This window comes from Parus major, chromosome 13 (assembly GCF_001522545.3).
Source record: "Parus major isolate Abel chromosome 13, Parus_major1.1, whole genome shotgun sequence".
NCBI classification, from domain to species: Eukaryota; Metazoa; Chordata; class Aves; order Passeriformes; family Paridae; genus Parus; species Parus major.
In genome coordinates, this window is record NC_031782.1 from 6629644 (window position 1) to 6644254 (window position 14611).

Below are 14611 nucleotides of genomic sequence, written 5' to 3' on the forward strand. Positions count from 1 at the left end.
GAGGGAGCACAGACAGGTGAAATGAGTTCAGTGAATCATGGCAAAACTGGATCTGGCAGATAACAGCCAGCCTCTTAGGTAAGCATGTTTGCTCCAGGTAACATTCCTCGATCCTGTGAGGAGAACAAGGGTTCACTGCTGCACCTTCATCCCAGGGCTGTGCCAGGAGTTGTTTCTACAGGCTGCTCACTCTAGCCAACTTTCTTCTCAAGGAAATGAATGGAAATGTGCAATTACCCTTTAAAACCCTAATTCCATATTTGAAAAATAGAGAAGAATCAAGGGTATCTCTCCATCAAAACGGGGAGTCAGCATCATCACCTGAACTGGCTGCATCAAGGCACCTATCCCTAAAATCCCATGACAATTATCCTTGCCACCCCCAAAATTCAAACACTGCTGTGTCACAGAGCAAGGCTCTTCCTAAAGTCAAAGTCTAACTATGGCACTGTTGTCCTTGGAACTGCAGTGCAGTTCTCCAGTACCTGGAAGCCTCTGGAAATAGATAAACTCACACTGTGTGTTGGGAGGTGCTTTAACCACCCCAAAAGAAACCCAGGCGGGTGTGCTGCCTATAGAAGCCAGTGGGGCCAAGGCTGAGGCCACACACCCCCGGAGATGCTCGGGACCTGTGTGTCCACCCTCGTGAGACAGAAGCCAGAGGCGGACAAAAAGCCCCACAAAGTTTCTGGAGATGCATTCCAACATTATACTGATGAGATCTGTTGAAAGAGAACAGTGAGAGACCACACCGAGCACAGCACTGAGACACTGCCCAGCCAAGGATGCTGGGTCTGAGCAGGTTCTCTCCCTCATCTACTGGCACAAGGAAGGTGGCCCCAACACCAAAGGAAAGCTTTTTGGCTACCACACATGGTTATCACTGTCAGGCAATTAAGCATTCCCAAATGGCAGGTAGGTGAGATAGAAAAGCCCAGAACTGTGCTTGCTGCAGGGTCACTGCCTGCAGCACTCAGGAAAGGAATGGTGTGAATGAACTGTGCAGCATCGAGAGAGCAGCAAACACAAGCTGGACAGTCAGAGATGAGTATTATGGGAAAAACCCTAAGAAAACAAGTATCAGTTACTTTCAATTACAAAGAAATTTGTTTTTCTTAGATCATTAAACATTCTTGGATTAACCTAAATTCAAAGAAACCAGCACTCTCTAATTCAAGTCATATGTCTCTGGAGCTTGCACATAACAGAGAAGGGACCCCAGGCTATGGGTCTGTGCCCATGTAAATGAGTGTTTACGTGCCTAGGAGGCACATGCTTACAGCAAAAGGGTTACAGCAGCAGCAGCAGCAGGCACTGCTGTCAGCTGCAGACCCAGCAGCCCTTAGGTGAGTTCAGTATATATTTTTTAATGCTGTTCCCAAAATGGATTGATTTTCAGGCCATACTGGACCCCTGGAGTTCCACAGTGTAACAGTATAACACAGACCCTAACACTTTGCAGAACACAAGATTTCAGGCGGGAGGAGAGGAAGAAGGAAGGCAAGGAAGCCAACCCAGTTCATAATCATTACTCCCCAGTTTTTCCCAGCTGTTCCTCTGCTTGTGCTCTCTGACATCTTCCTGCCACCCAAAGGTCACTGCAGTGCTCCTCCCTCCCGTGCCACAGTCTTCCTGGTATTCAGACTTCCCTGAAGTGGCCACGTTTGCACTGACGCTGCTGGTCCTGCCACCAGCCCAGCCCTTCCATGTCTGTGCAGCACACACGCTGACTGTGCCCCCCAGCCCAGCCCTTCCATGTCTGTGCAGCACACACGCTGACTGTGCCCCCCAGCAGCACTCGGAACCCGGGGCACGCTCATGGCAGCAGCTCCGGCCTGCAGCGGCCTTTGTGTAACACCACATCCCCACACATCCCTGTGAGCTGCTCCTGCAGCTGAGAAACCTGCATAATGTCTTGTCTCTGCTGTGTTACCCTGCCCATATACCCTGCTCAGCAGTAATTCCTGCCTCAGAAGTTGTCCAGCACAACAAGCCAGACCCCTTCTGCTCCTTTGTGACCCCGACCGCAGCCGATCGGGCCCATTCACGGGATGCTCCCACAGCGCGGGGCAGCCGGGTGGCAGTGGAAGTTATGTCCCGGCAGCAGGGGACAAACCAACAGCCTGCAGAGGTCGAGCGCCGGGTGTTTTACTGCTGTGCACTGAGCACAGCCGCCACCTGTAAGGCCGGAGCGGGTACCAGCGCAGGGCTGGCGGTGGCAAGGGGACTGTCCCGGCTGGGAAACAGCACCGGAGCTGTCACCCACCCGGCGGGGAGCGCGGACCGGGCGGCCTCTGCCGTCTGCAAATCCAGGGGTGTGCTCCGGGCTCGGGAATCCTGCCGGCCCTACGCGGCCCCTCATCAGCGCATCCCCCGTCTGCTGCGTGACTCATCACCGACACAATGGGCGGCGGCACAAAGCGCCGCTCCCGCGGCTCCGCCCGAGTCTCCGCGCCGGGGCCGCCGCGGGAGCGGGGCCTGCGCCGGTGTCCTGCAGCTAGGCCCGGGGCGGAGCGGGGCTGCACCGGCGCCTCCGCGCCGGGGCCGCCGCCGGAAGTGACCGTGGAGAAGGCGTCCGGGGCACGGCGGGGCGGGACGGCGGCCGGGAGGGGTCACTCGTTCTCCTGCGCTTGCGCGGCGAAGACATGGCGCGCGCGTGGCCCGTTCCCGCCATTTCTCGTGAGGGCGGTGCGCGACGGCGGGGTAGGGCACGAGCAGCGCGGTGCAATTAGTGCTTAATTAGCGTTTAGTTACCAAAGGGCTCGGGCTGCGGCAGTGGGTGTGCGTTCTGCGGAAACAGCAGCGAGCTCTCGGGTTCGTCAGTGCGTGTGCTGTCTTCACGCGTTTCTCCCTCCTGCGCTCCTTGGAGCAGCGGTCCGGGCCTGGCCCTTCCCCGGAGGAGCACAGCACTGCCGGGCAGAGCGCTGCTCCAGGCTCCGGTGATGTCGTCCCAGCAATCACGCAATCATTTAGGTTGGAATAGACCTCTGAGATCATCGATTCCAGCCTATAACCCAACACCAACGTGTCAAACAGATCACGCATGCCATGTCCAGTCTTAAACACCTCTCTGGATGGTGACTACATCCCCTTGAGCAGCCCATTCCAATGTCTATTCACCTTTTTTGTGAAAATAAATTGTTCAACATGGATTACTAGGGGAATGTGAGTCAGAATATAGTACTCCTACCAGTAAAGAAACCACATATTAGTGAATACAGTCCAGTACAAGATCTCAGAGCTATTAATAATATAGTTTTCCAGGGAAATAAAAAGCAGTAGAACCAGTAAGAATACAGCTGAAACCTGACTGGTAAGGCAGAAACAATATACTTAAAAGCTAGAAAAGGGTTAGAAGAATTAAATGCTAAATTTGTGAAGAAATTCCTTTTTTTCGACCTAAACCTCCCCTGGAGTAGTTTAAGTCCTCCTGTCATGTTGCTGGTTATGTCACTGTAATACATATATATATATTAAATAAATTTGAGAAGTTAATTAGGAACGTTATATCATTTCCAACAGTTACCTGGGAACAGAGGCTGACTCCCACCTGGCTACACCCTCCTGTCAGGGACTTGCAGAGGTAAGGTTTCCCCCAGGCCTCCTTTTCTCTGGACTAAACACACCCAGCTCCCCCAGTTGCTGCAAACAGGACTTGTCCTCCAGCCCCTTCCCCAGCTCTGGTCCCTTCTCTGGACATGCTCCAGCCCCTCAATGTCCTTCCTGAACAGAGGGGCCCAGAGTCAGACCAGCTTCCCAGTCCAGTGATGAGGCAGGTGGAGGCAAGCAGCAATGCAGCTGGAAATCCAGGGAAGCTCAGTGCTGGGTGTAAGGGCCAGCTCTGTGTCACCACTATGTCATGACAGTTCCCAGAGATCTCCCTGTTGGGAGACAGGGAATCACCCCAGGTACTGCAGCCACCCCAAATATTCTCAGGACCTTTGGATCCCAGCATTTCTTTATCAGCATTTCTCTCTGGGTTTTGAAGGCTAAAATTTCCATACACAACAAAGTAATTATTTTCTCAGTTTTCATGTAAGTTAAAACTTAGTGCTTTGCTCCCCAGGTAGCAAAGTCCCTCTAGGGCTCTCTACCTGCAGCTCTCTTCCTTTGAACCTTTTGGGAAGCCCGATATTGTGCAGCTATCACTTGAACATGTTTTTCAAATTACACATTTTTGATTTTTTCTGTATTCATGTCTATTTCTGCAATTTACATCATGACTTCTAACTTTAGATGAATGTAAACCACATCTATCTCGTGCCTCCTCTAATTGTGGAGGAACAGAAAAAAGCCTCCTCTCGCCAAGCCAGTCATTAATAACCCCACAAAGCAGTGATACGACAGCCAGTATTCAATCTGCAAATGGTTATTTATTCTCCTGAAGTCCTGCAGCCATTTCTGTGCTCTGTTAGTGTTTATTTGTGATAATTGGAGGCAAGCTGTTTCTTCTGCATCAAACACTCCACCCAACCCCTCTACTTTTCCAGAACTCCATACTTTTATTCAGATCAACACACGACCACTAGAATTTTCTTGGAATTATTACCTAGCCAAATATTTGGAACAAAATGGCTGGTTGACTTTACAGGACTAATGTACAACTGAAAATAGTAATTTAAGAGAAAACCACTTGAAGGAAAGCAGATATGTTTCTCTTGTTGTTCATGGAGGAGTTCTGACAACATGCATGCTGTCAGTGGCATTAGAAACTCAAATTCTTTCCTAAATTGGGCATTTTGACTCTTCCATGGACATTTACATGACTTTATCTCAGAAAAAAAAAAATTACATTAAAAACATGCAAATTATTTTAACTACACTGTGATAACACTTTGAGGAGCAGGGGAAGCATCTGTTTTGGGGTGTATTATGAGCCCGAGAGGGGTTACAAAGGAGCCCCCACTGTGTCAGGAGGGGAAAGGCTCTCTCCCCAGGACACTTCATGCATCATTATCTCGGGAAATGAAAGGTATTGATGGAGATTATACAGGAATCTCCCTCTTCATTTTCCTGACAAATTACAAGGGCTTCTTTGAAGGACTTCTAAAGACAGGCAGGCACACAGAACTGCAGCAGGTACCAGCCTTTGCTTCTGAAGAGTTGACTTCAGAGTCTGCTTAAATAGACTAGAAATCGTAACAGATTATTCAGCTATTCAGTAACAGTTCGTCCACCCGCAAGCTCTCCAAGGCTCCACCCCTGCTCCAGGTCAGTCACCACAATGTTGTCCTGAGTGCTGTGGGGCAGAGGCGTCGTCTCAGAGTTTTATTTGATATCATCTCTGTGTCAGCCCTCAAACAGCACCAGTTTCCAGGAGGCTTTCATGACCCCATCCAATGAAACAAAAGCCAAATGAGACTGAGATGGCGTGGCAGCAAGGAGAAAAACACTGCCAAGGGCTTTGGAGGATCATGTTCCCTGTGGAGATGGAGAGCTTAAACCACCATGAGACCTGCTGTGGTAAAGACAGTGTGGTAGGGGATTTAGGAGTAGCCAGGTGGAGCTGCTGTCAGCTGTAGTCACCAGGACAGCTTCCATGAGTCCTTCTAAGCTGCTTTAAACCTCCCTGAGATTTACTCTGACACTGTACCAATGACTGTGGGGACTTCATTTCCTTTAGTAAACCCACATTGAACCTGTCCCTCTTTCTATGCACACATCTGCCCACAGTTCCCGTGTCATCCTGCCATCCATGGGCTTTGTGATGACAGCAACTGCACGGTGTGACAGCAGCAGCCAAAGAACTGGAGACACAGAAGGAGCATCTGTCTGACTGTTGAAGGGTAAAGGAGCCCCTTTTCCTCAGAAGTGTTGAAATAAAGATGTTACTATTTTTAAAATGGCACCAGTAGAAAAGCAACAAAGGGATTTGTTGTATTTCTGATGAATTCTGGTCTGTTTGGGAACTCTTTGCAAGAATAAACATTAAGGATCCCAGAAATGTTAACATTTTCAGTGTTTCTGGTTATAGACACAGGTTTTAGGGGGTGGGAGTAACAAAATAAAACTTAGGCTGTTACTGAACTCACAACACAAAATCAACAAGGAAAGGGACTAAAAGTGCTACATTTGATTTAGGCAGCAAAAATCTCTTTTTATATTATCCAAAACAAAGCATACATTAAACCAATGGAGTTATTGCACCAATCTCTCATTTAGACTTCTAGGATCATAAAAATTTCAGTTTCTCTGTGAGGGTGGTTCTAGCCACACACAGCACTTGGGATTTCTGTGTTTATAAAATAAAATCCACCTCTCTTCTTTGAAATTGCTTTGGCTCCTGCGTCACCATCCAACCAATCTCTTCCTCAGCAGGCAAACAAGCACATATTTTACAGTCAGTGAAATATGTTTCTTTCAAAAAGGTTACAGAAAACATTTCCTAGACATTTATTCTTTTTTTACCTAAGTAATAGAAGAGAAGCAATGATTCACATGACTTCTCTATTTTAGTTGTTTCAAAAAAACTGTTAACAAGGCTTCATATTTTAGATAGAAATTTGATCTTTGCAGTTTTCTACTAAATGAGGCATAAAAGTATTATATGTTAGCTGTTTAAAATAATGAAAGCTATCACAAGAAGCACAGTTTAAAAGGCTGTCTGTAGAGACTTTATAAAGAAGAGAAACCTAGTGATACATTTGTACAAAATAATGAACAGCGCAGAACAGGCCAGGCAAGTGTTCCCATTTCTTCTTTATTGCTGAAAAAGGAAAGGGGAGAGCTTTTGAAATTGGAAATTCTAATTTCATTCAGATTTAGAAAGTGAAATGGAAACATAACCATTCAAAGCTCAGAAGAAGAAGAAATACCTCCAGCTTTACTGCCAGTTGATCACAGAGCAGCATAGGATATCTGCAAGTATCCAAAACCCACTAAAACTTCCCATGGATAATGCACCCATTTAAAAAACCGTGAAAAAGCTGTGTCAAGATGAAAAACATAGGAGCTGAACAACTTTCCATCTAAAGAATAATTTCATCACCATCTAAAAGACCAGGAAAGGTTCCCCAAGGCCCTGTATAGCCCTAAGAGTGTATTAGAGAGGATTGAATACAGTGCTGGTGCCTGATAAAAGTAAAGTCTTGGTGTAGTCTGACTCTTCATAAGATCCAGAATATATTTTCTTTAAGTAAACATTTTGGTCCTACTAATTTCTTTCCTTGGGAACATCAGGAATAACATATCATTATTCCCAATTAAGCTGGAGCTCTCGTCAGTGAACCAGAAAAATGGTCTGGCCTCAAGAAAGAGATTCTGAGTTTTCTCCCACTCTTTGTAAGTTGTGTTCTCCATTTACCTGCACAAACACTCACAACATCTTCCTGAAATGAATCACGATAAATCCCTCCTTCCTTTTGTGAGCATCTTGATGCATTTGATCCATGTTGGATGTTTTCACTGTTCCCAATGCAGTGTGTTTGCTCAGATCCCTTCACAACTAGTGAAATACAGAAATATGTTTCACTGAATGGAAAATTCATTCATTAATAAGGAGCTGCCCCTTATGAAAGGATCATCAGGTGGAATTAGAAGGTATCAGAAAGTGAAATTAGAGTGTGCTTTGTGCTGAGCCTGTTCACTGTGACAAGCCTGACTTGATCTATGTGGTTTTGAAGGAAAAGCTACCCAAAGCTCCAACACTTGAGGGTGCTACTCTGATCTGAGACTTTCCCAGCAGCAGCAGTAGTGAAGCCTCCTCAACAACAGTATATTTGTATGTCATGGGAGACAGGTAAATGCTGCTTCTCATTCCCTATCTGAATGATTAAAAAACTGAGGTATAAAGAGATTAAAAAGAACACCTGAAGATGGGTATCTCCCAAACCGAGTGGAGTTACTCACTGTTCAGCATCCCTGAAAATTCAGAACAGTCACACATGATTTTTGGGGTGCCCTAAAATATTTTCTATGCAAGACCTGTGAACTGGATTAAGATAAATGTCTGTTCCTGTCGCTGTGAAACTGCATCTTTCAGCACAGCTGCCCTGCAGCTGTCACTAAAACAGCAGGACTGCAGGGTGACCCCACACCATAACTTAATATTTTTGTCAGGAATGTAGAGCCAGCGAGGAAGGGGAATCTTCAAGTCCAGGTCTTGGCCCATATTCTCTGGCTGACACTATCTGATGTCTCTGCCCTACAGTGCAGACAGGAGGCCCACACATATCTGTACATTACCTGGCACAGGTAGAGATTTGGTCACTGTATAGCTGCAGCAGCAAGGACTTCAGGGAGAACAGGATTAGGTTCCTCAGGAAGGCTGAGCCTCACCATCTCAGAGCAGTGCTCACCCCTCCCTGATTAAAGCTTCCTCAAAAGGCTGACCGAAGTTATGGACACAGTTTTCACTGCAGCAGAAAACGGCAGCACAGTGGCAGGGGTGAAAGCTACAGCCAACAGCTTCTCTCCTGCCACAGCACAGCTGGTTGTCACAATAATGGTAGAGCTTGACTGGGTAGGAAACAGAAGAGCCTTCTCAAAGCTGATCTCAGAATACAAAATGAGCAGGATCCCAGGACCTGGGATTCATGATAAATTCCACTGATTTCTGATCCCAGAGCAGTGAGACTGTTTTTTCAATCTTGCCTCCTACAAGATAATTAAATACATATTTTTTTTAGAGATAGCCACCAGAACAAGCCACTCCTTGCACTTACATCTCCTGGAGATGCAATGAGCAACAGGAGAGATGTGAATCACTGGAAAACACTGCTACACTGGAAAGAGCTCGTGTACCACTAGTGCATGTCTGGGATATACAGAACACATCTGAATCTCTCCAGAGGCTTCCTCATTCTCCTGCTCTGCTGTGTCTGAAAACAAGGAGGCTCAGGTGTGCTGTCCAGTGTCATGTCTGAGGTATGCCTCGGATGCTGACAGTGTTGGACCAGGGCTGTACCATCAGAGCACAGCTAGGAGAGAACTGGTCCAGCTTCTCCTTCAGTGGGAGCTGCTGGCTTACACCACACTACTGCTCTGGGGCAAGTAGAGGAATGCCATGCCAGCAAGAAGGCATTTTGCTTGAAAACAATAGCCAGCTCCATCTGTCAAGTATAAAAGGTGCAGTCCTGGTCTCAGATATTAATCTGGTTTCAAACAGAGCAAACTGATTGGAGGATCAAGTACCCTGACACAGTGACATTCAGAACAACTGCTTCCCCCAGTGTTTCGAGCAGGATAATGCCATTACTGAGCACAATGCTGCTAATCTCAGCTCCACTCTTTCTGCTGAAGGGAAGAACATCAAAGCTTTAACATCTGCACCTCCTACCTGGTATCTGTCTACTGTCTCTCTCCTCTGCCCTCCCTGTTCCCTAGTCCATTTTGTACTGAAATCCTTGCTTTATCACATTCAGCAGTTGTCTGATCATTTCAGGAATTAAAAGAGCTTGGAGCTGTATCTTGGCTTGCATGACAGCATTTAAATGTCTGCATGTCTCTGGCAAGCAGAACTTGGTGCCAGGGTCTCTTTTCATATAATAGCTTGGAGTGACTTGGCATATTCATCACTCTGGAGAGTCCCTGAACAGACCCTCAGTAGCACAGTTTGCATAGAGAGACACAGGCAAGCTGCCTCCAGCCTTCAGAGATCCACTGTCTTAGAGAGGTTTTGTGGACTGTGAAGTAGGATGACAGCCAGGAATGAAGTCCCAAACCCATGCTTCCTTCCAACAAGCCCTGACTTGTTTATACAGTCCCCTCTGATAATATACTGTTGGAAAGTCCCAGCCAAAATAATTTCCTTGTCACACTGTAGGGCTGCACCTGTTTGTTAATGCCCAAAGGCATCTATCTCATATTTATTAGCACAATGACCTGTGAATAGAAGGAAAGAGCCCTATATAACATTGTGGTAACCATGAAACTCAAGAAGTCCTAGATGTTATAAAAGGGCTATAGACATCCAAGAGAGTTTATTAACCAGCAAATTAAGCTACCCCAATGCTTACAATGCAACAGAGATAAGGATTTTATAATCAAATAGTCTGATAAGGTTGCACACTCTTGTAACTCTGGATGGAAAACATCAAATCTGCACTGTGTTACAGTCACTGTAATAGCAATGCTATATTAAATTCTGTTTAGGAATCTCATTTGTAACTTGCTTTCATAGATCACCAATTATCTGAATGCAGAACTGAAGCATTTTTGCCACAGAACTTGTTTTTAAGTGGGCACAGGGAAAGGTGTGCATGCAAGGAAGTTTATTAATTTATTTCTCCTAAGATGGTACAGAGTACCAGAAATATCAGAATGCATGAGAACGTGACCAGACCTGATGAGAACACTGTAACAAAGGGAAATATGTGCTGAGAATCAGAAAGCAGCTGCTCATTCATTCATGGAATGGCCCCATAAGGATCGAAGGGGCATCCATGACTTGAAACAGAACTTGAAGAGACAAAACAGAAATGATTGCACTGGAGGGCAACAAGAGTTTCTGCCCCAACTCTTCCATTTGACAGTATACCCATGTAGCTGCTCCCATGAGCATTAGTGCTTGCTAATGAGAAGTCTCAACAAGAGGAAAAAACTCTGCTGAAAAATTTCAGGCACTGTCACCCCTCCCACACCTGGGTTCACAAATCACTACTTTTTTGAGAGTCTGGAACAAGTATTTACCCCTGAGAATTCAAAATTTGCTTTTCTCTGGGTATTTAGCAGCACTTCCCAAGTAAGATCTGCCTCCTAGATCCCCAGCTGATGGCAACACAATCATTGGAAGATGTGTTCAACGACAATGCTTTTTACTGCTGCAGCATAGATGACAGGATTTACAAGCCTCTGGGTGCTGCACTTGTCCTGTCTCATAGAAGAGGAAAGCGAGGCTCAGCAGTCTGAGATCAGCACATCAGGGATTTAACCAAGCTGGAAGAGAGGAGTAGCTGAAAATAATTATACTTTCTATCGACAAGGAAATACAATGTAAGTGCTGTTCTTCAAGGGAAGGTGGAAGAAGTAGCAATTAAAGGTTGCCTGAGCAGGGACCACGCAGGACAGTGAGAAGGAAGTGACTGCTGCGCTCACAACAGGGATGGGAAGTGCAGAAAGGTGAAGGCAGTGCAAGAAATAGTCCTGAGGTTGACTCAGAGACTATTTGTGGGGTTCCCAAGGAAAGGCTGGTTTGAACATGATCACTGCCTCCTGTCACTTGTATCCCTCTGTCCTAGAGAACCATGGCCATGCTGTGAACATATCCAGAGCTGCACACATGAGGCAACACCCACAAGGGGAAAGGTGAAAAACTCCACATGGCTAGTGCAACTTGTAGGGAAACTTTTGCCTCATAATTGTTTTCACCTGTAAGAACATTGCTGCAAATGCTGCTGCTTTTACCGGAGTAGAAACAGCCGTGGATGAGTCAGAACATGGAAATAGCTCAGCTGACAGTGAAACAAAGAGCCTGGTCTCCTGCCATAGTGTGGAGTCAGTCACTGTGTTTGGAAAAGAGTAGTTCCCTGTTGTGCATTCCAGTATACAGAACAATTGCTCAGAGAACCTAACATTTCTGCAGAGCCTTGTTACCTCCTTCAGCCCTTTTGTTTCCTGCAAAACTTCCTTCCAAAGACACTTTCCTCCAAACCAGTGGATTCCTTTTCCTTTTTCAAAGTACTTGCAGGGCTTTCTTCCCCTCTCCGCTTAAATTCTTTAATCAGTTCATTTTTCTTCTGCTTTTCTACCCAGTACACACTGGGAATGACAAACTTGAATATTACTTGGCACTCTGGACAGGACTTGATGATGGATTTCTTGAACTACTTGGCACATCTCCACTGCCAGATGCAGGACAAGAAGTATGTGTGGCTGGAAAGGATCCCAAACCTCCTCTTAGAGTCTGGTGGTTTCTCACACAGCACTTCCATACAGGTGCTGCACACCTTGACCTGGCTGGCCTGGAAAGCAAGGGCCTTCTCCATATCGAGCTCAAATGTTGCCATGCAATCATCTTGTGAGCCTTCCTCTCTTCCTGGTTGAAAGGCTGAAGCACTTGCAGCCCACATATCTCACCCATCACTCTCCCAAGTGCCACATTCCTTCCACCATGTATGGATACAGCTGCTCCCTGCCACCACAGGAGCTCCCAGATCTTCCAGTCCACTGCAAATTGCTTCCAAGTAGTAATGGGGCTTCATTTCCAGATTGTTATTTTGGTCACTGCAGCACAGAGCAACTCGGAGGGCACTGGACTTCTGCTTCACTCCAGCCGCACATTTTTCTGTCCCTGAGCATCCTCTTACTCTGCTTGCTCCATGTGGTGGTGGGACCACACTCAGGGGCTGTTGGAGACTGCCAGGGGCAGCACAGTGGCTGTGGTGCACCCCGGGGCTCTGAGCCTCATCAGATCACCTGTACCAGTCACTGTAGGCACACTGTCCCTTCTGGCAGTACTTGAAGATGGTGGAGAATTTGCTTATAGGCAAATCATGTGAGAACAGACACTTGTTTGTCCCCCAACACACTGCAGGTCGTACCTGCACATCACCTGCTCTGTGCTCACCGTGGCAGTGTGCTGCCTGGCCCCTGGCCCCTGACTTCTGGCTGCTCAACACAGAGAGTCCAAAGGACAGCTGCAAGAACAACCAGAGGTACAGCAAATAAGCCCTGCAAGGAGGTACAGACAAAAACTATTTGATTTAGTCTGGGGGAAGAGATGCATGATAATACCCTTCAAATAGGCAAAAGTGCAGTACAGAACGTAATAAACTATTATCTGAGTCTTCTGGGAGACAAGAAGTGATAGCTTGCAGTAAGGTAGATTTATAGGTTACAATTAGGAAGGGCTCACATCAGACTGTGTGGGGAGCAGATGAAACCACCATCACAGGAGCCTTGGAAGATGTTAGACACCCTGTGATCAGGAATGGATTAGCCAAAGAAGTTCCATCTCCCTCACATTTATTTCCTATGATCTTTTCCTATACTATGCACATGATGAAAATATTCCAGAACCTCTCTCCACTCTCTGGGAGACCTGTGAGCCAGGTTTAATAGCTATGTCTCAGAGACAGGCTCTTGCCAGGCTGTTCTAGCTGCTTGGGTTGCAGTGAGGTTAGCTCATGTCCTTTTAATGATGTTATTAGAAAAACTGGGATTCCAAATGAACTACTGGGTATTAACAACCCAACTGCTATTGATTTTACATGAAGCCAACTGGAATTTCACAGAACAGACAGCAGTGCCAGGCAGACTTTGCAAAGACATCTTTGCCACTGTAGCAGTAAGTGGCAATAAGACATCTTTGCCATTGTAGCAATCTCGAGTTGCTGCACTCCTTGAAGCAACAGACCGTTTCAATCAGTTCTTGCCATGGTAATTTTGTTATCTTACTTTTACATAATTGGTTACTGCAGGGTTGTCTTGGAGACTTAAGATCTGCTCTTTGAAACCACTGGATTCTTACATGCAACCTAGGAAAGATAAATGGGATTTCACACAGTAAAGTTGTCAGTAACAAAACTGGACCAAAAATGCTGAACCAATGCATAAATGCATTAACTGGTGTCCAGCCACACAGCCATCTGCTGAGCTCAACCTTGGAGATTGGCTCCCAGCAACTGAAGCCCTAAATTATTATTTTAATAATCATGTCTGAATTCTTGTCTGAAGTCAACTGCCACTGCAGAGGGCAAGTCAAACCACCCTGGCCTCACTGCCTGGGTTTGCTATCCCTGTGTGTACACTCACCAAGCCCCTAGGTTTGACTGCCCCTTCCCCAGTTTTCACATGCAGATCTCTTGCTGATTCCTGTTTTGAAGGTTTTTGTTTCTGTTGCTCAAATCTTGGCTGACAGGAGTGCAGCCATGCTGTGTGCTGATTGCAGCTGGCAGGTGGATTAGAGCCCATTCAGATGGCTGTGAAATGCCTCTGCGAGACAGAAATGGCAGAACAATGGATTAGTTCACCATGAAGAGCCCAGAAACTGATGCAGACAGTCACGTTGAGAAGACAAGCTGAGGAGCATGAAGACATAAAGCAATTTTTGCTTCCACAAACCCCACGAGATCTTTCCAGCTCAAAGTTTTAGAGATCTGCTGCCAGCTCCCTTCCTCCTCACCTAAGCTGGTTGATTTCTCTGAGGTACAGGATGTTCTCAATTTTTTCCAAAATATGTGGGAGCTACAGTTGCCAAGTAACAATACCTCATCACTCTTTTCCTGAAATGCATAATTCCTCATTTCTCAGTTTCATGGAATGGACAGATGAAGCTGTGATCTATGACACTTGTTCAATATCAGGATCATTTAGACTCCAGTCTTGCCCCTGGATAAATCTATTGCATACAGAGTTTAGGGTGAGGAAGGGATCTGACTGCCCTTTTGTCTCATCTTCAAAAACAAAACTGGGGATGCATTTCAGGATTCTCTGAACTAACTCAGTGACAAGTGTAATGAGATTTCATTAAGCATACAGCAACACTGCAGCCAAGGAGAGGCAGCCTGACAGTTTTTTCAAGAGGTGTCTTTCCTCCTCACCTACTGAAAAGTTGATCCAAAGCAAGGTCAAAACAAAGCTGATAGATCCCACTCCTCCACAAGAATTAGGAGCAAAATTCAGCTCATTGTAGTATTTGTGGAACTAAAGGAGGTCCACAGAAGGACAAACA

The 14611-nt window shown here is 46.2% G+C and overlaps 1 long non-coding RNA gene and 1 pseudogene across 1 annotated transcript; one reads left to right on the top strand and one right to left on the bottom strand.

Moving 5' to 3' along the window:
* Positions 1 to 2618: 2618 nt before the first annotated feature.
* LOC107210713 lies at positions 2619 to 5950 on the top strand. The gene is made up of 3 exons (XR_001523996.2): positions 2619 to 2703; positions 3523 to 3583; positions 5674 to 5950. It is a non-coding gene; the product is annotated as an uncharacterized LOC107210713 (long non-coding RNA).
* A 5312-nt stretch (positions 5951 to 11262) lies between these two features.
* Positions 11263 to 12487, bottom strand: LOC107210555 (annotated as a pseudogene).
* Between the last annotated feature and the right edge of the window lie 2124 nt (positions 12488 to 14611).